Below are 27,853 nucleotides of genomic sequence, written 5' to 3'. Positions count from 1 at the left end.
TAACTTTCATCTAATCTTCATCTTTCAATGCATGTTTCATTATTTGTTGTTCAAAATTAGATAGAAAACATGTACCTTCTCTTATCTTTGTTCTTGTTAACACACCAACATATTTGTCACAAATAATTTGATTAGGGGAATGATTCAACTTTACATACCTTAGCAATATTAGTTTGGTTCTAGGAGTTTCTTCAACTGCTTGAATCAGTTCCTGTTCATTGATTTGTCTTTCCCTCGGTTCTACTATAGTATTATCCTCCACTAGTTCTATATATATATATATATATATATATATATATAGACACACACACACACACACACACACACACACACACACACACACACACACACACACACATTATTGATAAGTCTTAAGGTTCCTTCTTGATACTTTTATCATTCTATCCAAAGTATTATTTAATTCTCACATTTTCACTTTATACTATCTTGTTGATTCTCTTGTTTAGACATTTGTAAGCCTTTATTTTTGTATAATATCCTAAGAATATCCCTTAATCACTTATTGGGTCAAACTTACTTGTATTTTCATCTTTCTTTATATAGAATCTTCTCCCAATTTTTTAAAAAATAACTCAAGCACAATGAATGACCATGCCACAATTCATAGGAAGTTTTGTTTGTACCTTTCTTAAACTAAACTTTGTTCAATGTGTAAACTACAATGCTCACAACTTATTTCCAAAATTTTTGAGAAACACCCTTCTGAATCATCAATTTCCTAGCATAATTATTGATAGACCTATTGCCCCTTTCAACAATTCCATTCTATTGAGGTGTTCTAGGAGTTAACATCTTCCTTTTAATTCTACATTCTTCACAATATGCACTAAATTCACGTAAAGTAAACTCATCTCCTCTGTCTAATCTAAGACATTTTAGATTCTTATTAGAATCCCTCTCAACTCTAGTTTTGAAGATGTTAAACATGTGAATAGATTCAGATTTTTAAAAAAAAATATAGCTCACATCATTCTAGAATAGTCATCAACAAACAACATGAAGTAGCTATCACCATAATAAACTCGGGTTCTTGTAAGAACAAATAGATCGATATAAATTAGATTTGGGATACTTTCAAAGAAATTATTTTTATTGGTGAAATTAGAACTAGTTAACTTTCTATGCTGTAATTCTTTGCACATTACATTTTTTGCTTTTACAAGGTTAGGAAAACCTCTCACCATATTCATCTTACTTACTTTGACTATGTTATCAAAATTAATAGGACAAAACCTCTTATGCTGTAATAAACAATCTGCCATCTTAGCAATCATACAACTTTTAATAGTAGACCTTATGTGAAACAAGTTACCTTTATTTTTTCACCAATAGCAATCAAATATCCTATTTTTCTAATAATCTTGCACACACCTCTATTGGAATCCAATTTGTATCCTTTGTTATTAAGCTAAGCAACACTTATCAAGTTGTACTTCAAACCATCAACCTAGTAAACATCATCACAATTTATTTTATTTTTCAAAGAAATAAATCCTTTACCTTTTACTACACAAGGAGCATCTTTACCAAATCTTACCAATTTTGAATGAAGGGGATTGATAAATGCTTTTTCTATAAGTGACCCCCTAATTAAACAACGTTCTTAGTTTGGAGGCAAATCCTATGTACAAGAGGGTGGTGACTTACCTACAAGTAACTTGACTTGTTCCCATTTCTCTTATTTCTTCACCCAAGTCTTCTTTGTCTCACATATAATTTCATCAACATTCACAAGATTCCTTTCTTTTCTATCCTCTAACTGGTTAGGGGATTAGTTCCTGGATCTAAAATCTCTAGCAATGTGACTGATCTCATGAGATTGGAAACAAGCCATACTAGTTGACCTCCAAGGTCAAACATTACCTCTATGGGTTCACATTTTGTAATTTGCTACTATATGGTCATATTTATGTTAGCATAAATGTTGAGAGGAGATTGTTATTATGGGTGGGAGATATTGTTGAGTGGTTGGAACTTGGATTGATTTCCTTTGTGTTACATTCATGACATGGTTTGTCATTGATGTCAACACACATACACACACATGTTTATGTCAAACCATATTGCAGTATATCACAGAGATATATTTGATTAGTGAAGATGGAATGCGAAGAGTTAAGCTATGCAGACTTAGAGTCATTTTTGTAAATTTTCATAGATGCTACATATATATTCACATAAATTTATCTGAACGATTGCATAAGTTACAGTTGGATATGTGAAGATTGGTCACAAGACAGTGTGCATGAAACAATTTAATAGTAAATCAATTGTATCTATTGAGCGAGATGAAACTTAGTTGACAGATCTTAGATAGTGATTGAAGACATGTTCAAGATGGTATTTCAAGGTAGAATATTCTATGAGGTCATCGAAGAGTACCATGTGATATATTCACTGTCAACTAACTTTTTGGTTGTATTCTTTGGGGATGTCTAAATGTAATGTAACATCTATTGCAATATCTTAATGAGGTTCTATATTATTCATTGTATATTTGGGAAGCCTCAAGGATGACTCAATCAATTATTAGGAGAAGGTATAAAGGAAATGTTGTTTCCTTGGTTCTAAGTGTCATTGTGATTGTATTGATGTTGAGGATGAAAATTTGATCAAAGTATAGAATTAGATGTTGAAGAGATTGTGTTGATAACTTAAAAGAAAGTTTATTGGAAAGAAGGTTATTGCATTGATCACTTTACACTTGGATATGTTATCCCAGAGATCTATTTTGTGTAATAGATCTAAAGTAATTTGGATAGTGGTTCAATTTTGTTCCTATAAGCTCCTGATAGGGTTGGAACAACTCCTAACAAGGTTGGGATCTTCTAGAAGGGATCCAAAGTCTCCTAATAGGGACTCACATGTACTGATTATATGTAATTGGATCCTAACAGGGTCATATCCTCTTACAATGAGCTTTGATCAAGGGTTTTCCTAGTTACAGATCTTGTGTTGCTATGCTTGATTATTATCTTATGGTTGTTACATAATGGTTATTAGAGTTGGATTTAATAAGGTTAATTTAAATTTTAATAAGAACACAATTGATTCAACCCCCCTCTCAGTTGTGTTGGTGGACTTTACTTTCTATCAATTGGTATTAGAGCATCAGGTCCTTGACTAGAAAGTTTAACATCTTAAAGAGATCCATGGCATTTAGGAAGGAAAGTCCAAAATTCAATGGAGAGAACTATGACAGGTGGAAGGAGAAACTAAAGACTCGATTTTTATGGATGGGAATCGATTACTAGATGGATCACAAGAGACAAGAAGATTGTGGTGGAAGAAATAGATTTGAGAATATGTTCTATTAAATAGAAGGAAATATTCATGTTTAACATTTATGCTTAGGAGGCATTGATCTCTGTTCTTCCTAAATCAAAATTTGTTGATGTAAAAAACTTACAACTTGCTTACGATATTCGGGTTAAATTATAAGGTCTTTATGAAGGCGATCAATATGCAAAGAAATCTAAACTACAAAATTGGAAGGATATGGTTGATAGTGCTAAAATGAAGGAAGACGAATCAATAAGGTCATATCTTCCAAGAATGTCAAAGATTGTTGAAGGAATTAAGAGTTGTGATGAAACTATTACAGAAGATGAAGTAGTATGGAAAATTTTGAAGTCATTACCATTTTCTTATGGGACTAAGGTAATAATTGTAGAGGAGATTATTGCTATCACACCTAGCTTTAATGTGGAAACATTTTTTGGGAATCTACACACATTTGAATAGAGAATTAAGAAAAACCAAAATCAAACTAGAACATAAACTACTTTTAGAACCAGTCTACAAAAGGACAAGAGAGCATTGACCAAAAGTTCAAGCACAAGTGGAGATTATGGTAGAGACTGGGAAATGAGAAAAAGAAAGGAAGATAGATGAATATATTACACTACTCATGAAAAGAGAGCCTAAAGGTAAGAAATATTCTTCTTGTTGGACTTGTAAGTAATTTGGCCACTTTTCATATCAATGTCTTGGGAGAGTAAATAAGGTAAAACCTGGGAGGCCCTACAAGACAAAGATTACAAAAGATTCTCTGTTGATGAAGATGATGAATCTGATTTTGAAGAGATGAATCTCCTATCAAGTAATGATGAAGATGATGAAATATGATTTGTTTATATTAAGGAAGAAATCCCTACAAAATAACAAAAAACATTAGTATCATATGTTGAAAAGGAAAAGTTAGATTGGATCATCGTAGATAGAAGATGCTCATATTGTATGATTGGTGATAGAAATAAATTTGTTGAATTTAATAGTTATGATGGTGTAGTATTTAGAGTAGATAAAAATGCACCATGTCATACTAAGGAAAAATGATCTATTACACTTGATGGAAAAACTAACACTGGAGATGTTTATTTTGTTGATGGATTGAAACATAACTTGTTGAGTGTTGGACAACTTCTTAATAATGGATATCTTTTGAAATTTACTAAGAAGATATGCATAAACAAAGGCAAGGAGTTTAAATTGATTGGAACAATTATAAGAACAAAATGTAATGGTTTTCAATTGAGTCCTACTAATATGACTTTTTGGTTGCTAAAGTGGATGACAATTGGTTGTGGCATGAGATATTTTGTCATATAAATTTTGATAATATTATGAAGATCAGTACAAAAAATGTAGTAAGAGATCTACCTAATATTGTGAAACCCTCTATAATGGTTCGCACTGAGTGTGTGATGGCTAAACATAAGAAGAACTCTTTTCCAAGTAAGGTATTCACTACATCAAGAAAATTGGAGATTTTGAACATAGATTTAAGTGGTCCTATAAGAACAAGAGAATTTTATGTAAAAAATTTACTTTATTATTTTTATTGATGATTTTACAAGGATGCTTTGGGTAGCATTTCTTAGAGAAAAATTAGAATCTTTTGAGAAATTCAAGTTGTTCAAGACTAGAGTAGAGAATGAATTAGGATTGGAGATCAAATGTAAGGATATATAGAGGAGGATAATTTATATCAAATTAGTTCAATAATTTTTGAGAACACAATGGAATTAAAAGGAAAATTTTAGCTCCTAATAAACAACAACAAAATGGGATAAAAGAAAGAACACATCAATGAGTGAATCATCTAGAGATATGATGCTAAAATAAAATGTATAACATGCCTATTGGAGAGAAGTAGATAAAACTGTGGTATACACCATGAATATAGTATAGATTAGAAAAGGTATTGGTAAGACTAATGTAGGAGCCTCTTGGGTTGTCTTTGCTATCCTGCTCAATACTGTTGGTTTCTGCCTATATGTATACCAAGCTCTAGCATTGGTTGACTTTTTGTTGCAATGTTGGATGAGTTCGAGTTTAGTGTTGGTTGAGTTCTTGTGTGTGCCAACTGCAGTATTCGTTGAGTGCTTTATTATTTGAACTTGTTTAATGGTCATTTTGCCTGATGCTCAGTCATGTCTTAGTCCTTCTTTAACCAAGTTTCTTAGTGTGTTGGTACCTTTGTGATCCAATACTATAAAATTAGAGGCCAATTTATGATGAAAATATAATTTCATTGTAAATTTTGTGATTTTGTTTTGAACTATCCTTGATGTTGATGATATTGCGACAAGATCGTCAATATTGTGACGACATCAGGTTCTTAAGTTTTAAGAAAAAAAATTCATTCATCCCATGCAAAAAAAATTATTCGCATCTCAAAGCAATGATTGTAAGAAGACAAACCAACATGACAAGACAAGTGATCGATAAGGTACATGGTAATGTAGGGTTTTATTATGATATTTCATTGAATCTCTTGCCGTGCCCTTGTGATTTGGTGGTTTTTACATTGATTCTCAAGTGGAATGTATCTTTTTTCTATTCCCTTGTGATCAACATTTTTGTAGTCCTCTATGGATAACATGAACATCCTTGCAGACTAGGTAGTGGATTTTTTTGCAGACCCTATAGTTGGTTTTGTGTTGTCTTTTCACTTTCTTTTTGCTATCTTTTCTTGCTGGTTATTTTTTGGCTACTTGTTTTAGCGAGTTCTATTCTTAGGTGCTAATGCACAGTTCTTCTGGGTTTTTTTTTAAGCTTTTGTTCTTATATTCCTATGTAAAAGGTTTTGGATCCTTTAAAACCTATTTTTACTTAATCAAAACATTTTTGTAGTCATTAAAACCAACTATTTCTCATCAAATAGCAACTACCTTGATAAATAAAAACCCCACAAACTAAAAAAAACTCCATAATTTTTCAGATGATCATATGAATGAAATATGCATTTCAGTAGAAAGAAACTAGAAAGACATTCTGTATAGATGATCGTATAATATAAAATGGGCATTTGAGTAGACATAAACTAGAAATAAATTATGTATAGATGAAGGTATGAAATAGATTATTTTGGAGTACTCAATAGAGACACTCAACATTTAAAAAAAAGACACAATCTATGCTCTTACAAAATAAATCACCATCAATAAACACATATTTGCGTCCTACTACTTCAAATTCCTTTGGTTTTCATTCATATCTTTAGAGAATTGGGATTTTTGAAAGGGATATAAGATGTTAGTACACCATGGAGTGTATTGCAAACTACATAAAGGATGTGTTGCATTTGAGAGTGTATTTATTTGAGAAGCTTACAATTTTTTTTTATTACTATCTATTTAGCTAATATGTGACTCCTTACGACCTTAACAATATGGATATCTACATTTAATTCTTAGAAAATATTATTCCACCAATGCCTTTGTCTTCTACCTTTAGTTTGGGTGAGTATATATTTTAGAGTTGAGGGAGGGATATAAGCAACTACCTTAGCTCCCACTAGGTAAGATTTGAATTTTTTTATAGTCTTAACCGAAGCATGAGATTACTTCTCAATCATTTCATATTTTGGCTCCATAGCCTCTAAGGATTCACTAAAGAATGCAATAGGCTATTCATGGGCGTTCCTCATGTTTCTAAGCATAACAACAACAATAGTATAGAAATAGGGAAAATGAGAACATCTTAAATGGTTCACAAAAGTCAAGTGATTAGAGTGAAAGAGAGTCTTTAATGAATTTCTTAATGAAAAGGAAAACATCAAGGATATCATCACCCCAATCTAACTTGGATCCCTTCTTAAACATTTTAGAAATAGGTTTCACAATCTCAATAGAGTTAGAGATAAGCCCCCCTCATAAAATTAATTTGGCTAAAGAAGGACTAAAGGTGAGTTCATATTTTGTGAGGATACATGAAGTTTATAATATATGTTTATATTTTCTCAAAAAAGAAATGTGTGTATTTCTCCCTTGAGGAGAAATTTTACTTCCTATATAAACCTTCCAAGGGTAATAAATTGTCCCTAAATTGATCTCTTTAAGACCCTCTTTCAAACAATGAGATAACTCGATAGATTTATAATTGTTGCTATAAAAATCTCTTTCTAAAGAAATTGATTCTCTTGGATTAATTTTTTTGGTCTTTAGTTATACAATTTTTGTTTCCAAATAATATGTTCCTATCATCAATGTTTTCTATAAAAGCATTAAAATACATCTCTTGAGATTCTTACCCATTAATACATTTCAATAATTTTAAAAAATTCTCGTCATCATTGAAAACTTGTCAACTATACACATTATCTAGGATAGATGACTTGACTTTAATTTCAACTTTTGAAATTCTAGCTAAAGTATTAACACCATCCTTTAATTCTATATTGAATACAAATTTAGCCATGATGTTTTTGGATCTTTTTAGCCATTCTATAGAGAAATAATTAAATAACTAAAGGGAATCCCAAACAACATGATTTTATTATTTTAGCCTTTCATTCTTAGAAAATAAACTGACTTGATATGGGGAACAATAAACTCCTAGTTTCCAAACATGTTAAGAAATTGATACCATGTTTTATGTCTAGATTTAGACCATGCAAAAGTGATTTTTATTATACAAAATTATTAGTACACTCAAATTATAGTAAGAAATAATATTTCTATGTCTTACCATATAGATCTATAAAGATCACACCAGATCTTGACCCATATTTGGAGCATACTCCATTAAAATGCATTTGCCATTGTTCATCCTGACTTTCAGTAACAACATTTTCAATTTTATTATAAATTTTCATTTAAGGTTGTGTAAGTTCAAATTCATAATTTTCCATATCTATATCAACAAAGTTAACAACAAAGTTGGGGTCAAAGAGTTCAACCACCATTTGCGATCTAGGTTCTATCACCAACTCAACTTATTGACCATTGACTAGTTGATTGCATAGGACAAATCCAAATGAACATTTACTCTACAATAGTTCCCCATTTCCTTGTTAGAACTATTCAATATTTAGAAGAAAAATTAATAAAATTTATAGCCATCTTATAGGTAGCCTCTAAGAAACTAACAAGTTTAAGCTCTACATATTTAATGTTACCAATGACAAGGACAAACCTATTATCCATAGAATGATATTTTTGAAAGGAAGTATCTATTCACATAACTATTTCTTTCATGATACCCAAAGACATGATATTTATGGTTACTTTTGAGTTAACTATACAATTTTTGACTAATATATTTTTGATAAGTAATGAAAGGCAAAATTGATCAACTTGAGAAGAACATTTGATAAAAGTCTTACCTAGGTATACCTCAAGGTTTTTTACTCCTCTTGCATTTAAACATATTCTATCAACTAAATTCTCAAACACCTCATCCTTTTTTGTATCCACATACAAAACATTAATAGAATTAGAAATAATGAGCATAACAATATTCCTATGTTCTCCAATTTTCACCATTTCTAAAATGGTAGATATGCTCCAACATGAGATAGTATTTTCATGATTTCTGCAACTTCCTTTGTGAACAAGCTGACAAGTTTTCCTTATTTGACCTCACTATTCTATTCCTAAATTGTAATTGCTCATGGCTTGAGAAATTATAGGAAAAAATTACATACTGTATCTCCTCCTCAAAGGGTCTTCTTAAGTCACATACTAATACATATTTTTTAATGAATGAACTATTGCATTTTATTGTCTCTAGCATCATTCTTAGAAAATACTTTTCGATAAATTCTTCTATCATTTACATCATATTCAACAAGTTCATCACATTTAAGTAAAAAAGAGTCCTAAATATTTTTCAAAAGTTAATGTAATAACAACATGATCATCATAATAGTCTCCATAATATTAAAGAGGAATCATCAGTTTCTTCTTGTAGGAATTAATTTGATTTCCCCTACTCATGGGTAGTTGTGGTCCCATATGCAAGTGAGATGCCTAATATTTTGGGCCTTACCTTTGTTGCTACAAATTTAGTTGATGCAATTATTATTATACTAGTTACAACTACAAATTCTATTTTTTGATTTTTTATTCATACTATTCTTGTAGTAACTATTATTAATGTTATAATTTTGAGTTAGGTTGACCTTGATATTGGTATAGAGGATTAAAAATATTTGACCATTCCGAAAGCATTCATTATATTAAATTTGTAATTGTTGGACATTTTATTGTCATTGGATCAATTGAAAATTATATTATGGTGCTGACCTCCCAATAAAAGGATTTTGAGTTACATTAGCTGCACTTTGAGATATAAGTTGACAAGAATTAGCTTGAGATGACATGTTAGTTGTTGAAACATGGGGTGTACTAAATAGTAACGAGACCAAAATACTTGTATATAATACCTTTGAATTAGGACTTTGAAAATTCCTAAGAAAGGTCTTTCTATTCACAAAATATACATAACCATGACCCAAGATAAGAAGAAAATAGTAACAAAAGGAAAATCTCTTAGTTTGGACTATCACCACTAACTATGACATAACAATAGCATATAAAGAATTCAAACTTCCTTGACACACACTCCCAATTATGTAAATAATTTCCATTCACTTGAAGAGCATTCACAATGTTCTTGTCTTAAACAATATAAAATATCCAACTTTTAAATGAATCAACATATTGACTATGTTTGTAACTGTCACATGATTAGGATTGTTTATATTGACTTAGCATATCTCTTGCAACTGAAAATTTGTTATCCTTCATCAAGAATCCATTTACCTAGAAATGGTGGAAGAGTAAATTTTTGTTATCCTTCTATTCTTTTAGTTAATGATGTGATTTTTTTATCAAGATCTCCTCTTGGAGGTGAATGTCTTTGAGAAAACATGTATTCCTCCTCTCCTTTTACAAAGGATCTTTTTGCACGTGTTGAAAGGTCTCTTTTTTTCAAGTATCTTTTCTTTGCCTCAAAGAGTTAAATAATAAGTAATTAGTGTTAAATATGTTTATCCTTTATATTCTTCTTCTTAAGACACTACAATAGTACTATGCTTCTATATCAAGTAGTGGTGGACATATATGCAACTTCTACTTTCTTATGTTGTTGAATTTCTATGATGTTGGTGTAATATAGGTATTTTAACTTGGTTAATCATCACTTGGTATGGCACACATGTTGCTTTCATCGAGACCTTGCCTATAAGGTTATCTTCATGTGAATCAGGTAATTCTAGTTTCTTTCAACTCATGACATGCCCATTTCATTTCATATGATCATTTGAAAATTGTGTCTATCTAAGCTATTGATTCATTAATTCATTTTGGATTTAGGAGTGAATATATATTTTGTCTCTTGATGTTTCCTTGTGATCTATGTCTCTATTGTGATCTTTCTCAATGGGGATGGAAGGCTCTCACTACCTAGCACACCTTCTACCTTCATTGAGACCTTCTAAGGTTTGTAACATATTATATGTCCCAATTTTGGACCCTCTAATGTGTATTAGTAAACTGTTAAAATTCATGTGTAACTATTAACATTGTCCTTTGAATTGATTTAGTATTGAATGTTTTAATGTTTATTGTTTGTATGACAAATCTTATTTATTCTTTATGCAGGTCAACCCTGAAGGAATTCATAAAGGACTTTTATTAGGATTTGTTATACTCTTCTTGAGGTATTTTATCTCATTGGTTCACTGCAACTACTGAGAGGAAAGAACATTAATTTTATTAACAAATTTTGATATCTCTCTTGTATTGTAAAGTCATAGTCTAAACACCCATTCAAATTTTTTATTATTACCCTTTAGTGTAGCTTCTTTTACCCCATCATTATAATAGTAAATGTTTATGATTTTATTCCAAACTTCTTGAGAGGACTTACAATGTATTATCTTGATAGACACACCTTTGGACAAACAACTCAAAATGGCACGTCTTTCTTTTGCATATATGTCCCAAATGTCCATTACTAATTGCATTTCATATCTATCATATTAGTCACTTTTTCAAATAATAATTGTCTTGTTCATGTTAGGATTAGGTCACTTGTCTCAAATCCTCATGTACGATAGGTTTTAGTTGACCATGAACCTTACATACAAATGGTTTGGCTAACTAGAGACCTCTCAATTTGTTTTGGATTATTAATCAATTAATCTACAAATGGCTTTAGATAACCACATACTGCCATAGACTTAATATTGTATGAAAATATACCAAGTTAGTTCAAATTGGACATGCATATGTTTTCAAAAAAAAAAAAAAGGGTTAATTTTAGTTAAAGGCTTTTCATCTTAGTAGATGTCAAACTTAAATTTGTTGTATCATAAAATTTGATGTTCATTTACAAGGTTTTATCTCTAATGTTAATGTGTATGGTATTTTTTTTTATCAATGATAGATCGAGCAAGTACAACCAATTGAATAAGGGTACAAGCATAAGATATTCCTGTAGCGAAGTATCATGTAAGAAAATAGAAGTGACTAAGATTGAAATAGGGAGACAATCACTAGATTGGTGTCTAACTTTCAAAGAGAAGATAATAGAAAATGTTATTGTCCATGAAAAAGGTGTAAGGGCTTAAACACTAGAAGAATCCTAATCAAAATAGCTAAGATATATTGTAGGTACAATGGTCACATTGAAGGGGGGTTCGAATATCATCTATTGGTAAGTTTTTTGTTATATTGTTTTAATAATTAATATACATATATAATCACTTGATGATGAGATCAAGATCATGGCTTCTTTATGTTCATCATTTTTTATATAGGTTGATCTACCCAGGGAAATGTGTGATATGGGTGACCACATCCTAGGAAATATGGTTTTGGAAGTGGAGGAACATGGAGGTGCAGCTATTGAAGCTTAAGATCACAATTACATGGAAGTTGATGATCGCGTACTAGAAAATACATTTGAAGATAATGATATAATACATTAATCTATGACACATTTGGTACTAACACAACTAATGATGGTGATGATGAAAATAACGATGATGACAATGATGACGATGATGACATTGATTTTGTCCATGATATACCTTTACTTGAAATGGAAAACATGACCCTTTATGAAGGCTCCCAAACAAATATTCTCTTAACTGTATTGTTGTTGGTGAATTTAAACATAATGAATGGTTTATACAACATAACAATGTCACACATGCTAAGGTTTGTCATATGTGTGTGTGTGTGTGTGTGTGTGTGTGTGTGTGTGTGTGTGTGTGTGTGTGTGTGTGTGTGTGTGTGTGTATGTATGTCATTGTTGTCAATAAATGGTGAAAAAATGTACCATTAATATTTTTTACATTAAAGAATTACACTTTTCGCTATAGATTGACTGGTGAGTTTCTGTTACCACCATCAAATATTCTCCATCACTCATACCGAGAATTATGTGCCACAATGAAAGATATAGGAATGAAGTATCATAAATAGATGTTTGTCCAAATAACCATATTATTTACCATAAAGAACATGAATTTTCAATAGAATGCCCTAAATGCCATATGAATAGATATTGACCAGATCAAGTAACAAAAAATGTGCATCGCAAGGTTCTTCATTACACACCTATTATTCCATGTTTGCAACAATTATTTAGGTGATATAGCTTGGCACAATTTATAGATTACTATGCACACAATAGAAGTCAAGATGAATTTATTCAAATGCCTACATAACGTTTGAAATTTATGGACATAGAGGAAAAGTGGCTACAATTTAAGAAGAACCTCAAAACCTTAGGCTTTCATTGGAAACAGATGGTGTCAATCTATTTGGAGAGCTGAGATCTATTTACTCAAAGTGGCCTATTTTTGTTATCAACAATAGCCTTCCTCCATGTATGTCAATAAAGAGAGAGCACATTATGTTGGAAATGACTTTTCCAGGTATTTTATCATTATATAGTTATCTACATGTAATTATAAGTCTTGTAGCAAAATGATCACACTAATTATATAGTGTTGTTGTTGTACTTCATTGAACTAGGCAAGTACTAAGTTAAAGATATGAATATATATATATATATATATATATATATGATTTGGTGGAGTTATGGACTATTGTCATTATGTATGACATCTCTAGACCAATTGGACAAAGACAATTTCAATTCCATGCAACACTTATATGGACAATACATGATGCCCCAGGGTTGACATATTTTTCTAGTATATTATGGTGAATTCAAGTTGTGCATGTTAACTCTAATTATTAAAATTAACATATTTAATCCAATTGTATCATTATCTTAGAGGTCTTCAAACAAAGGGAAATTTTGCATGTATAGTTTGTGGTCCAAAGATGAAATCTCGTTATTCAAAAAGTTTAGGAAAACATGTGTTTGATGAGTATATGCACTTCCTCCACATAATTCATAAGTATCAAACTAATGAAAAACACATATTAAATGGGAAAATACAGACAAAATCAAAGCCACAAAGAATGAAACCCTCACTTATGGAAGTTGGAATACAATAGAATAAATTATTGAGGTAATGACATTCCATCTCATGGTTTGTGTTTGAAATTTATATTTTGATATTAGTTAATACTTGTAAGAGCCGTCAAGGCATTACTGAGCACTTTCCAAAGGGACTAAAATGTTATCCCAAATAATTTAGTAGGTTTTTCAATTATGAGGACCTACAAATCGTGCTTTTTTTTAATACAATGCATATTGGAAATAATATAATAGAGACATTGTGGAAAATATTGAATGGAAGGCGTGACAAAGAAACAATTGTCAAAAATTTTGGTGCTATTCATGAATGCAATCATGCACTGCAAACTTTCATTCAATCAAATAGAAATGGAGACCAGATTAATATGAGTGCCCTTCCTTGGTTATTAACGAAGAAACAAAGTGATGCCATAAAAGAAGTCATATAAAAAACTAGATTTCCCATAGGATTTTCTGTAAACATAAGGAGTCTCATATCAAAGAAAGGTGATTTAGGGCCAAGTTTGAAAATGCATGATTGGTGTACCTTCATCAAGGTAAGTCATGTTATTCTATACTTACAATATGTTTGTAAAGTGTATGTACTTTTCATTGCATTCTGTTAACAAAGAATGAAATCATCATTTTATAATTCTTACAGTATGTGCTACCCCTATTTCTCCCTGATAACTTCAAATATAACATTAAAAAGTGATATATGATCTCAAAAAATATATGAGGCAAGTAGTGATATTTGTTCAATATTTACTATATTCACGATTTGTCTCTCATATATATATATATATATATATATATATATATATATATATATATATATATATATATATATATATATATATATATATATATATATATATATATATATATATATATATATATATATATATATATATATACTTGTGTCTTGAATATCTCATAGGTGATTGTCATTCAAGGAAATCCTTAAAAAAGGATATAAAATATTGGAAGACAAGAATTCCTCAACTAATGTGTAAAATGCAAAAGTGTCTACCACCAACTTGAATTTTTTGAAGGATTTGGTTTGAAAAAGAGCACATCCTAAAATTTCTATGGTGGAGGGATATATGGTATACCAGACTATGATGTACACTACTCAATATTTTCTTAATCTTGCAACAAAGACACACATATAGATTGCATTTGGGATCCGGACCCCACTAAAAAATTACAAGACAAGTACTTGGTGGGGAAATGTAGATTGAGGAAAGTGATAGGTAATAAATTATAATATTTTATTTTAGTTAATTATTTCCTAATCTTCTAAATAATTCTTTCATTAGTCATTTACTTATTGGATGATACGAAGAAAACATGTGATTTTGGGATTAGTGCAGTATTTCAGGTCACTATTTTTTATCTTCTAAAAATGACTTAAATATTTGAGAGTCTAAAAATTGATACTATCACATCTTGGACGATATATTTAAGTATGAATTTAATTCTTTCAAATTAGTTGTATTCGTTGTCAAATGGTACAGGCTACAATTTAATCAAAATGATCCCAATAGAACTATTATTGGACATGACAATGAATTTCCAATGATTAATACCATTAATGTCTATATTTTTTGTCTATTATTGTCAAACACTTAGTCATTTATTTGGAAAAGTTGGTCAGTCATCACTTTGATCGAGCCATCCATTGAAGGCCAAACAATGTATTTAAAATTGTTCATATTTTAGTTAAGGTTGAGCAATGATTATTGTTGAGCAATTCTATGGTCATTGAGTGTTCCTATAAATGTTGAGTAAGACATAAGCCAATTTGTGTTGAGAAACACATAGTTAGTTCATGCTGAGTTATATAGTGAATGTCAAGCATTAGGAAGCCAAGGGACAACATGAAGACTAGTCATGACCAAGCGTCAGAGTGTTCCTATGTCCAGTGAACCAATTTTGATATATTTGTTTGGAATTGCACAAACATTGAGGTAAACAGTTTTAGGCTAACTTATTGTATGTTTTAATGATCAAGGATTAATTTCAGGAGTTGACTATGCATTATGAGATGGATCATTAGTCCCTATGCAAGATATTTAACCAATTAGAAAAATGGAAGGTTTAAGCAACAAAAGGGAGAAATCTGGATCATTGATCTTGATCTAGAACCTTCTCTAGTTGGTTATACAAGGTGGATCTAAACCATAATTTCTATAAGTGTAGTGGTTAGAGTGTATGCATGAGAAGTGAAGTTTGGATGACTAAGAAAAGCTTGAAGATGAAGCAAGATAGAGTAACCGAGCATAGCAGTGAACTTCAAAACAAAGTAATATCAAATCAAAGAAGGATCAATAAGTGGAAAGATAATATTCGTAATCAAGCATTATAGTGCTAACCAGAGGATCAGGTATTGATACATTTTAGCAGAGTGAATTAGGGTAAATATCTAAGCAGAGTAGTCCTAACGGGCCTATATAAATATCCTAACAGAGTGCTTACTTTGTTTTAAGTTTTAAATCCATTAATCAAGGTAGATTGAATAATTCTTGTAAGCTTTTAGCAGAGCAAACCCCTCACAAGGTAGATTATTAGAAGTGATGATTTTTTTAGCTCTAATAGGTAAACTTTATTTCTGTAGTAGTGAAGATTTGTGGGTCTCATCCACACCGTAGTTTTACCTTCACCTTGAAGGGTTTCTGGGTAACCAAATTTTTGTGTTATGTGTTGATCATTTACTTTTATGTTTATGGTTGTGATCAATAGATTATATTTGATGCATCATTGCAATATATATTTATGTGATTTGTGATATTGATGAGATAAGGTTAGTGGTGAATGATAGCAGTTTGATAATTGTTTAAAAGGTTGAAGTTTTATAAATCTCGATTCACCCCTACTTTTTAGTGTCTCACTTTCCTAATAGACTTCCAACAATTGGTATTAGAGCTATATCTCTTAGAAGAATTCTAACGACTTGAGAGATAAGATCTTGGAGATGGAGGCCTAAAAACTAGGAAAGATCATTGAAAACTAGAAGTGTGAGATACAACTTATAGTGCAACAAAGTGAATCAACAAAAGGAGAACTGATGGAATCCATAAAGAAAAGGAAAGATTCGAAAATCATGCAGAATGATACACAATATCAGGAAGACAATGAAGGTTTACTTGATGATGGAAATTCCAATGAGAGTGATGAAACAATGGCAAATTTATTGGAAAAGAATAACACACTGAATGAAGAGGTAAGATCACTAAAGAGAGAATAGGAAATCTAGTCAGTTAGATTGTTTGAAGTGACTAAATAGAAAAAGAAAGTTGAAGAGGAAAAACTTCATATATCTATAAGACTTGATGAAAAGAATAGTGAAGTGAAAATGCTTATTCAAAATCAATTTGACATGGCTAACGTGCTTCTCCTTACAACTCAAGAGTTCAATAGAAAGGATGTGGAGATTGTAAAGCTAAAATCTAAGAATGAGCATCTAAAGAATGAACTAAAACATGAAAATTAATTCATTGAAAGGTTGAACAAACCTAAAGAATCTGTGAGATATTATGAAGAACTTATGAGATCACAAAGAAGACCCCTATGACACATATGGACTAGGATACACTAAGCACCTATCATCTTCTGAAGAAGGATAATCATCAAAGAGTGGAGAACAAAGAAATGTAAAGCCAAAGAACAAACCTACATGCTATCATTGTAGAAAGCTAGGTCATACATCAAATATCTGTAGAAGCAAGATTGGTAAGAAAAACCCTAAGCTTAAATTCATTGGTAATATTTTTAATTGCAAGAAGCAAGGACATCAAGAATATGAATGTAGATCCAAAGCTAGCAATACACAAGGTGCACCTTTATTTGAAGGTCGTTGCTGCAATTGTTAGAAGTATGGACATAGAGCTCAAGAATGAAGATCAATGGATAAACCTAAATAGACACCTAAAAAGAAAGAAAATGAACCTAAGAAAGGAAACACGATCAATTTGGATTACAACACATGGTAAAATTGTTAATTATGTGGTAAGTATGGTCATTTTGCAAATAACTGCATCAGGACACATTTTAGAAGAAAATTCAAGAGTTGGATGGATGAAAGTTTAGAATGTTATAGTTGTCACAAGATTGGACATGTGAGAAAGAACTACAATACTCAAGCACCAACAACTAGCAATGATCAAAACAAAGAAAAAGGAAACTTTGATGTAGAAAAAACAAGGAATGAGATGAATCAAACATGGAGAAAGAAGGACGAAGGCAATAACAATCAAACTAGTGATGTTGAGATTACCCAATCCAATTAATTAGGTGATCACACTACTTCAAACCAAGAAAAGAAGGTATGTGAGGGACTTTATTTCAAATGATTTATCAGACATCATTTCCTAACAATGAGATGAGGTGAAGTCCATATCCTCATGAGTTAAGATGCATTAGGACAGTTATAAAGTGTGAACTGAGCAAGGGCAATATATCGAGTTGAAGCATAATGACCAAGTCACAATGTTGATCGAGATATGATTGAGAACTGAAATGAAGTTGATAATGAGTTGGTATATTGACAAAGATAGTTAATTAAGAATGAATTTCAAGATGTCTTTGGATTCTGAAAAAACTATCATACGCTATATGTATACCTACTATACATACAAAACAATAAATGCAAGGATATTTCAACTCTTTGAGGGTAAATAGTGAATTTTGTGTTCATTTATTCACTCACCCAAAATTTTAGATTTTTCTGAGCTATTCCAAGGTGATTCAGAGTAATTTGTGTGAGGTATGCAGAGATCATGTGCTCGTCGTCAGTAAAGTGAGAAAAAGTAAGTAAAGTTTGCGAATCATATTTAAACCGAGTTTGGTTTCTTTGTGAATTTTTTTAAAGTTTCAAAACCCTAATTTGAAATGACATCTACTATGACTGTAAGTATAAAGGAGACATTTAGGGATAGTAATTCCCAAATTATGTGAAATGATACATGCCCCCCACTAAAGTTAAAGGCTTATCTTGGGATCATGATGATTGGAGACGCATTTGGTGCGTTTTCATCTATCCCTCCATGTGTTATCATGGTACACGATGTGCAATATATTTATATGTGCAAGACAAGAGAAATTATATATTCTTAATTAAGGAATGCATATGAAAAGATGTGTGAAAATGGATTTCTAAAGGAAGAGAACAAGGTAGTTGTCAAAAAAGGGCTTACCCATGCCCTAGTTTTCCAAAAGTTTTCAAGGTTGAACGAATCAAAATAGTTTTGAGAAGAATTCATGATATGAATTTGTGGCTGAAAATGGGCCAGTGAAGATAAAAAAATGATCATTTGACAAGTCACTGGCTACCCTACCCTAGATTGAATGAAGACTATGCAATGTCCATCCACGAATGTAATAGAGAAACTTACAAAGGAAAATTGGAATGGCTGAGAGATGTCAATTGATGGTATTGATGATTATATTATAGAGTTTGCAATCAGGGTAATTTCTCAAAAATTCTATTTGTCAAGCCAAATGAATAGTGTACCTTGCATAGCTATTGATTTAGGTTACAAAATTGTGAAGAAGGACCACAACTATGATTTGTCCAAGTTGTAGTTGATTTAACTAGCACAAAATCTAGGAGCCATAAGGAAAGTGAAGAATACTTCATGTAAGTTTGGCTTTCTTTTTCTATGCATATTAATGTACAAAATTCATTTCCTACCATTGGTGAAGTTATATGTGACAAGATCAGGCCTATTACCAAGTAGATTAATGGTTACATTGAGCAATTAGGCAAGAATTTTGAAACAATTTTGGATGGTTATTTTGATTAATTTAAGAGGAAAATGAAGAATAAGATGAGAGTCCCTAAGTTGGTTGTGGATTAGTATATTGATCATATATTTTTTTATGGTGGACACTGACTCCACCAATGCTCAGGTGGTTATGCTGAGAGTTGCATGGTTTATACTTATGCAATATAAAGTGAATGTTGATGAAGTGTCTACAATAGTGACAACTTTCCTATTAGAAGAAATAGATAAGAATACTAATCCATTCAACATATACAAAATTTCTAAGATAAAGATGATGATGCAGACAAAGGTTCCAAAGATGGACCAAAAAAGAAAGAAAATTATTGAAGATTTAGAGGGGAAACTTGGTGAGGCACCCCTGCAAATTATTGAAGGTAAAGGGGAAGACAAAGAGAGTGAAGATGATGAAGAAGAGAATGAATCTAAGGGAAAAGAGTTAGTGGTTGTCAAGTCTCAAGTACCAAAAGGCAAGAAGATAGTAATTGTTGATCCTAAGGTTAAGAGAAGTTTGAAGAAAGTGGTTACTCCACTTACTTCTCAAAGGAGAGTCACTAGAAAAGGATCAAAGGAAGCATCTTCTATAGCTATTGAGCCTAAGAAAGGAACTATTAAGATTACCAAGCCAACAAAGTGAAAGTCTCCTAAGAAAAGGAAACCAGAGGCTAAAGAGACTAATCAAGGTCAAAAGAAGAGACCAAGGAGGAAGTTAATTCTAAAGCTCGATGATGAAGAGGAGGGCGATGAAGGTGAAAGAACATAATCAAAAAATTTGAGAAAATTTGAGATCTTGCCCAGGTAGGTTCCTCATGATATAAAACTATATGTGAAAACAATAGGTCTTTCTACATTTAAATATGTAAAATATGACTCTTTAGATAAAGGTGATAAGGAGAAAGTAGAACAAGCAGTTTTGGATATGATGATAAATTTTGAGTATACTCCCATAGAGTTAGGCAAAACACTACTAGAGGAGTTGTATAATAAAATGAATTCTAAATGGAAATGGACATTGTCTACTAAGAGACAATAAGGGAAACAACTCTAGGCTAAACTATGCTAGATTTAGGGAAGACACGTATGTCTATATGCCTAAGAGATTATGCAAAGAAATTTGTGCCAAAGACAAGGACTTACAAAATTTTGAGGAACAAAATAGAGGAAGTAGTTCAAGAAAGTAAGTTGGTGTGGATGAAAGCATTTGGATTGCAAGCACCAACTACAAATGAGGAAGAAAAAGAAGATTTGAAAATAGAGTTGGACAATACAAAAGATCTACATTGTGATGCCAAGTAGTTTGTAGAGACTATAGAGAAGATGATTCAAGACAAGGTAAATCATATAAAGTTAGTCACCATTGAGGATGAAACTCCTGAAGTGACTTCAGTGTCAACTAAGCTAGGAAAGATAGTATCTTCTAAATTAGAACAAGTAGATAAAGCTCCAAAATCTATCAAAGACATGTTGATTGATACATCACATCCCACATTGGTGAAAATTAAAGAATATCCTAAGATTGGAGAGGACGAAATATAGAAACATGTAACTATAACAATTACTGAAACACCTATTATTACTATTGACTTCAATGACCAATTGAAACACATGGAACATAAGACTTTAGTCATAGATGTTGAGGAACATAGTGGATCAATAATTGAAAGAAAGGTGGAGATCCTACTAAGGATGATCAGACAATAGAGGGCTAGACTGATGAGAAAAATGAGCAAGTAGACAATTCTACTATTAGTGAGTTACAAGAACCAATCTCAAGACCTCTTATAGAGGGTAATAAGGAGACAGAAAATAAAACAAGTGTTATAGTGACCAAGTTACAAGATCAAAAGTAGGATGAACCAAAGACATGACCTAGTGTCAAACACTCTACACAATATGAGGCTAAGAGAAGCGGTGCACCTAAAAAATAGGTGGTTGTGACTCAAAAGGAGTCAATATAAACAAGCATGGATGCTAGTGGAGAAATAGAACCACAAAGAATGAGTGTTGATGTTTCATCACACTCACTTTAGCTAGCACTACCGAGCAAGAACACTCCAAAGAAGAAATTGTTGAAGAAGAAAGCAAGGTTTGTATAGTGATGCCGAAGATGAGAAAATAGAGTTGGACAATACAAAAATTTGTATAGTGATGCTAAATAGTTCGTAGAGAATGTAAAGAAGATGACTCAAGACGAGGTAAATCATTGTGAGTTAATCACTATTGAGGATGGAACTCCTGAAGTGACTCTAGTGTCAATTGAGCCATAAAAGATAGTATACAAGGAGATAACATTCAAAATCTATCAAAGATATGTTGACTAATACATTCCATCTTGCATTAGTGAAAATTAAAGAATATCCTAAGATTGGAGAGCAAAGAACATAACAACATGCAATTATAACAATTATTGAAACAACTATTATTATTGTTTACTTTAATGACCAATTAAAACATATGGAACAAAATACTTTGGTCATAGACATTGAGGAACAAAGTGGATTGACAACTGAAGGGAAGAAAGGTGAAGAGCCTACTAAGGATGATAAGACCACAAAGGGTCAAACTGACGAGAAAAATGAGCAAGTAAAATATTCTACTATTGGTGAGTTACAAGACCTAGTCTTAGGACCTCTTATAGATGGTAATAAGGAGACAAAGAAAACAAGTGTTACAATGACCAAGTTACATGATCAAAAGTAGAATGAACCAAAGACAAGACCGAGTGTTGAACACTCTACACAATACGAGGCTAAGGAAAGTGGTACACTTGAATAATAGGTGATTGTGACTCAAAAGGAGTCAATATCAACAAGCATGGATGCTAGTGGAATAAGAGAGCCACAAAGAATGAGTGTCGATGTTTCATCACACTCACTTCAGCTAGCACTACCAAGCAGAAACACTCCAAAGAAGAAACTATTGAAGAAGAAAGAAAGGTCTCTTGGTAAGACAGTAACCTTAGATGAAGTCATTTTCATACCTAAATTTGACACTAACAATCTAACATTTGAACATATGCAAATTTTGCAAGATCCATTGGTGAGAAAAACTAAATGGGAATAAATGAGGATAGAGATACAACAAAGGCAAGTGCTACAAGAGATAGGATATTTTCCTTGAAGCATTTGATGTGGAAAATCTTGATGAGAATTCTCCTTTTATAGATCAATTGATTCATATTGTGAATAAAATCAATAAAGATGATGTAGATGCAAATGAAAAGTTGATGGAGTGGAGTTCTAGAAGATATGAGAAGAAAGTCATAAAAAAGGTCTCTACTAAAATTGCAATAATGCAAGCACATTTGTCAAGTCTAATCAATACTATAGAAGATATTGTAAAGAACATTCTTTCTTCATACAATTTTTTGTGTGATGTTGAATTATTAATAAAGGAGAATCAAGGTTTTATTGATAGACAACAAGCAAATTTGAAAGTATAAACACATTCATTGAACATGGACCCAAGTTCTAGTTTAAATTATTTCAATAAACTAACGGTTTCCCAAGGGAGATTAGCTAAGCTAGTGGCTAATGATGAAAGAATAAGGACTAATATTGTCTCTATTTAGACAATATTGTTAACTCATTTAGAGATTATATAGAGAGAGCTTATAACAACCAATGACGTAGCACAAAGAGATCCAAATATCTCAATGAGTTAAAGTTTAATTGATCTAGCCGCCATGCTAGAGATCAAGATTTAATTGCTATAATTAGTCATAAATGGTTGGGATCATGCACTAGCCGTGATACTCAAGCTTCACAAACCATTTTTGGATTAGTATGGTTTGATCTGTGTACCCCAACAACCATAAGTGACAAAAACAAGGGGGAAATATATATGAATAATGGGGATATGAATACAAAAAACTTAAAAGTATTATTCTTTGAACATTTTTGTAGACAAAGTATATCAAAGTCATGTATACATGTTTTACATTTTAAATTCTCTATGAAGATTGAGTTATAGTCTAAGGGGGAGCACTATTTTTTAGTTTAGGGATGTAATGTTGAATTATGAGAAAGTGTTTTTTCCATGAATATCAAAGGGGGAGATTGTTGACCCCTATAATTTGTTGTCTATTGTGTTAATCACTTAGTCATTTATTTGGCAGAGTTGGTTGGTCATCACTATGACTAAGCCATCTATTGAAGGTTGAGCAACATATTTAGAATTGTTCATATTTCAATTAAGGCTGAGTGATTTTTATTGCCAAGAAATTCTATGATCACTGAGTGTTCCTATACATGCTGAGTAAGACAAAAGTCAATTTGCGTTGAGCAAAAAAGAGTTAGTTCATGTCGAGTTATATAGTGAATCTCAAGCTTTCACAAGTTGAGGGACAACATGAAGACTATTCATGACTGAGCATTAGAGTGTTCATGTGCTAAGTGAACCAGTTTTGATATATTTATTTGAAATTACATAAATATCAAGGTAACCCATTTTTGGTTGACTTATTACATGTTTTAATTATTAAGGAGTAATTCAAGGAGTTGATTACGTGTTATGAGATGGATCATTAATCCCTATGGAAGGTGTTTAACCAATTAGAAAAATGGAAGGTTTACATGACAAAAGGGAGAAATAAGGATCATTGATTTTGATCTAGAACCTTCTCTAGTCAGTTATACAAGGTGCATCCAAACCCTAATTTTTGTGTGTGTAATGGTTAGAGTGTATGCGCGAGAATAAAATTTTGGATTCCTAAGAAAAGTTTGAAGGTGAAGTAAGGCAATGTGACCACTTGTAGAGTAGTGAAGTGTAGAACAAAGTTATATTAGATCAGAGAAGGATCAAATAATGGAAAGATGAGATCTATAATCAAACATTATAGTGCTAACCAAAGGATCAAGTACTAATATATTTTAACAGAGTGAATTGGGGTAAATATATCAATTGAGTGGTCCTAACAGACCTATGTAAATCTCCTAATAGATTGCTTACTTTTTTGTAAGTTTTAAATCCTTTAATCAAGGTAGGCTAAATAAATCTTGTAAGCTCTTAGTAGGGAAGGCCCCTCAAGGGGTAGATCATCATAAGTGATCAAAATTGTAGCCCTAACAAGTGAACTTTTTTACTATAATATTAAAGATTTATGGGTCTCATCCCCACCCTAGTTTTACCTTCATCTTGGAGGGTTTTTGGGTAACCAAATCTTTTTGTTATGTGTTTATCATTTACTTTTATGTTTATGGTTGTGATTAGTAGATTAGATCTGATACATCATTGCAATATATATTTATGTGTTTTGTAATATTGATGAGATAATGGTTAGTGGTGAAAGTTGTTAGTTTGATAATTGTTTAAAAGGTTAAAGTTTCATAGATCATGATTCACCCTCCCCCTTAGTATATCACTTTCTAAATAGACTTCTAACATAATACAAGGTTGTTTGAGCTAGTTGGGGATGATGCTTATGTTCTTCCAAGCCAATGCGACTAGGTATTTTACTTGGAGGTTCCACATAGGCCGGGTTGGTCATTTGTTCTTAGACATGATCCAAGAGGAAGGACAAAAAAGTATAATACAATGGAAGAAGAAGATGCCAAGGAAGAAGAAGGCGAAGATGATGTAGATGATGGTGACGATGGAGAGTTAGTTAATCATGATCTTCTTGATGCACATTTTCTTGAAGAAGACAATGTTGATGATGATGTTGTGCTTGCTACCACTGCTACTGATAATGATGTTGATGAAAATAATAATGATGATGATGCTATTGAAGATGATTATCATGATGATAGGATGGATGAAGATGATCAATGACATGAATGAAATGTATAGTAATGCGATCAATGCTTAAATCTGATTACTTATTGATGTACCTTTTATTTTTTAAATTTATATGTGATGCTTATGGTGTATGTGATACTTTCAGATTTATTGTTGGTGTTGATTTCATTTTTATGTGGTGTGTTATGCTGCCACCCTTGGTTGAATTAACAGGTTGTCAACTACTGACATCGTCAACCCAACTTCTCTTGAGAGTCATTTATAGACAACATAAAGTAAAGGTAAGGACTAGAAAAAATACACAATGGCTATGATGTCCACATATTGTACTCCATGTTTTCTACTATGTAATTTTGGGTATATGTATCATGAATTTTTTAACTAACATAACATAATTGAATTACATGTGTAGAAACCTAAACCACTTTCACAAGCATCCTACATAGTGTAATGGACGATCGGGTATAATTGAGTACACTGTATAGATCATACTAATGTCTTCTATCATTTGCAAAATATCTCTCACATTTCTAGCATATCTCTCTTATTTCATTGACTAAAGATACTAGCAAATAGGTATTTGTCAGATGTGTCTTCCTCGAGTGAGGGAAGTATAAGAATGGAACAAGAAAGGGAGACATGTATTATGTCTACATTAAGGAGATCAAATAGAGGCTAAAAGATCAAAAATAAATTCAATAAATGAATGAAATATTTCCTTACTGAATGGGCTCATGTTATTATGATAATGAGAGAAAAGGAAACTCTGAGGTACCCTTTAGGTACCAACATCTACAAAGATAGTGGATCCCCAAGTAACTTCCTCCAATAAACATTGATTTTTGTGTTGGAAAGAGGATATATCACATAGCACCATCATTATTACATGGTTTGGGTCTATTTTCCATGGATGACATCAAGGTATCTTACAACAAAATTATCAAAGCAATGAAGTATATCAAACCTTATTATGATCATAGTAATTGGATGCGTATTGTTAACAAATAAAAAAATTGTAGGTATGCACTCTTAGAAAATTATATACAATAGAAGGATAATGCACAAAGTAAAAGAGTAGCTATATACATTTATGGATGGCCAAAAGCATCAAGAAGTATTGAAGGCTTTATAAATAGTACGTGACTTGTGTCAACTATTAAGGAACCCAATTACATATTTGAGGTGCACGAGGGACATTGTGTATTTGTATGTGTGATGAAATGAATACGTTTAGGGGAAAATCTTCTTATCGATTCCAATTTGAATCACACAGATACAAACAAAGCCACTATCAAAGCTGAGGTTGTACATACTATGCACTATTTAAATCATTGATCATTGATTCCAACACACCATTAAATGATTAATTTTTTGCTAATGTTTCTAATAATATGTGTTTCTACTAATTAGATTTGTTTTAACATATATTAATGAATCTTTGTTGAAATATAGGCTAGCTACATTGTGGATCAAAAACTACATAGATGTGATGATGATGATCCTCATGACACTTCTTCTTCCCAATAGGTAAAACTCATTGTTATTTTTAATATGTTTTTTCTTTGCTAGTATTGTTTTGGAGTAATTTTAAATATAGCGATAATAATCTTGTTCTCACAAAAGAGTACTGATTAGAGTAAGGGAAATGAGCATGTAGTCCCTAAGGAGGAGGACCTATTCGCTATTGATTTTGTATCAACCTCTAATCCTATGGTTGTATTTCGAAAGGCCCTCCATAAAATTTCATTAGAATTATGGCAATTGAGATCTCAACAGCCTCAGAGTCCTCTATTTGTCAAGAGAGGGATTGAATTGATTAAACTAGCTAAAAGTTATCAAGTAATTATTAATGTAAATTTTAATTATAATAGGAGATCAGTAATTATTTATATATTATACTCTTTTATTTATTCATTGACTAAAATATTGATGTGTTCTTTTTATAGTTTTTTCCAACTAGTGATGTATCTCATGTCCCTAATGAGGGTGCTTTAGGTGGTTCTAGTGAATGATATGTTATATCCTCCACTTGTGTTTTTCTTAAAATATATGTTTTTTATGCTCTAACAATCTTGTCCATTCCTTTTTGTTGTAAATTCTGTAACTTTGTAATCAAACTAGTCTGATGAAGAAGATCATACAGATATGATAATACGTATGATGCCTTTGAAAGGCCTATAAATATATTGTTCAAATGTCTAGCATAATCACCATCTCCCTTAGGGTAGTCTTGTTGGTTAACTATGAACAAGATTAGTTGGTTTAAATAATATCTAATTTAATTCCTAATGGGCACCGATTTTGAGAGGATAGTTTTGGCCGACCTAGAGAGGGACATGTCTGTTGTAGGGACATGCCCCTTGGGTGCCATATTTATACAGGCTATGTTTGTGGATAAAGAGCACACAACACAATTCAAATCTGCCTCTTTAGCATACATTACCTCATCGAATTTCAACAGGATATACATATTATTTGCATAACTATTATCTTTGAAGGAAGAACCCATATTCAATTTGATATTGATATTGAACAAAATAATCTCCATCACATAGAAGGTATTACATTAGAAAAAT

The sequence above is a fragment of the Cupressus sempervirens genome, chromosome 11 (genome assembly GCF_028749045.1).
Source record: "Cupressus sempervirens isolate cs-2001-9-10 chromosome 11, ASM2874904v1, whole genome shotgun sequence".
In the NCBI taxonomy this organism is placed as follows: Eukaryota; Viridiplantae; Streptophyta; class Pinopsida; order Cupressales; family Cupressaceae; genus Cupressus; species Cupressus sempervirens.
This window is presented reverse-complemented; position numbering follows the sequence as displayed.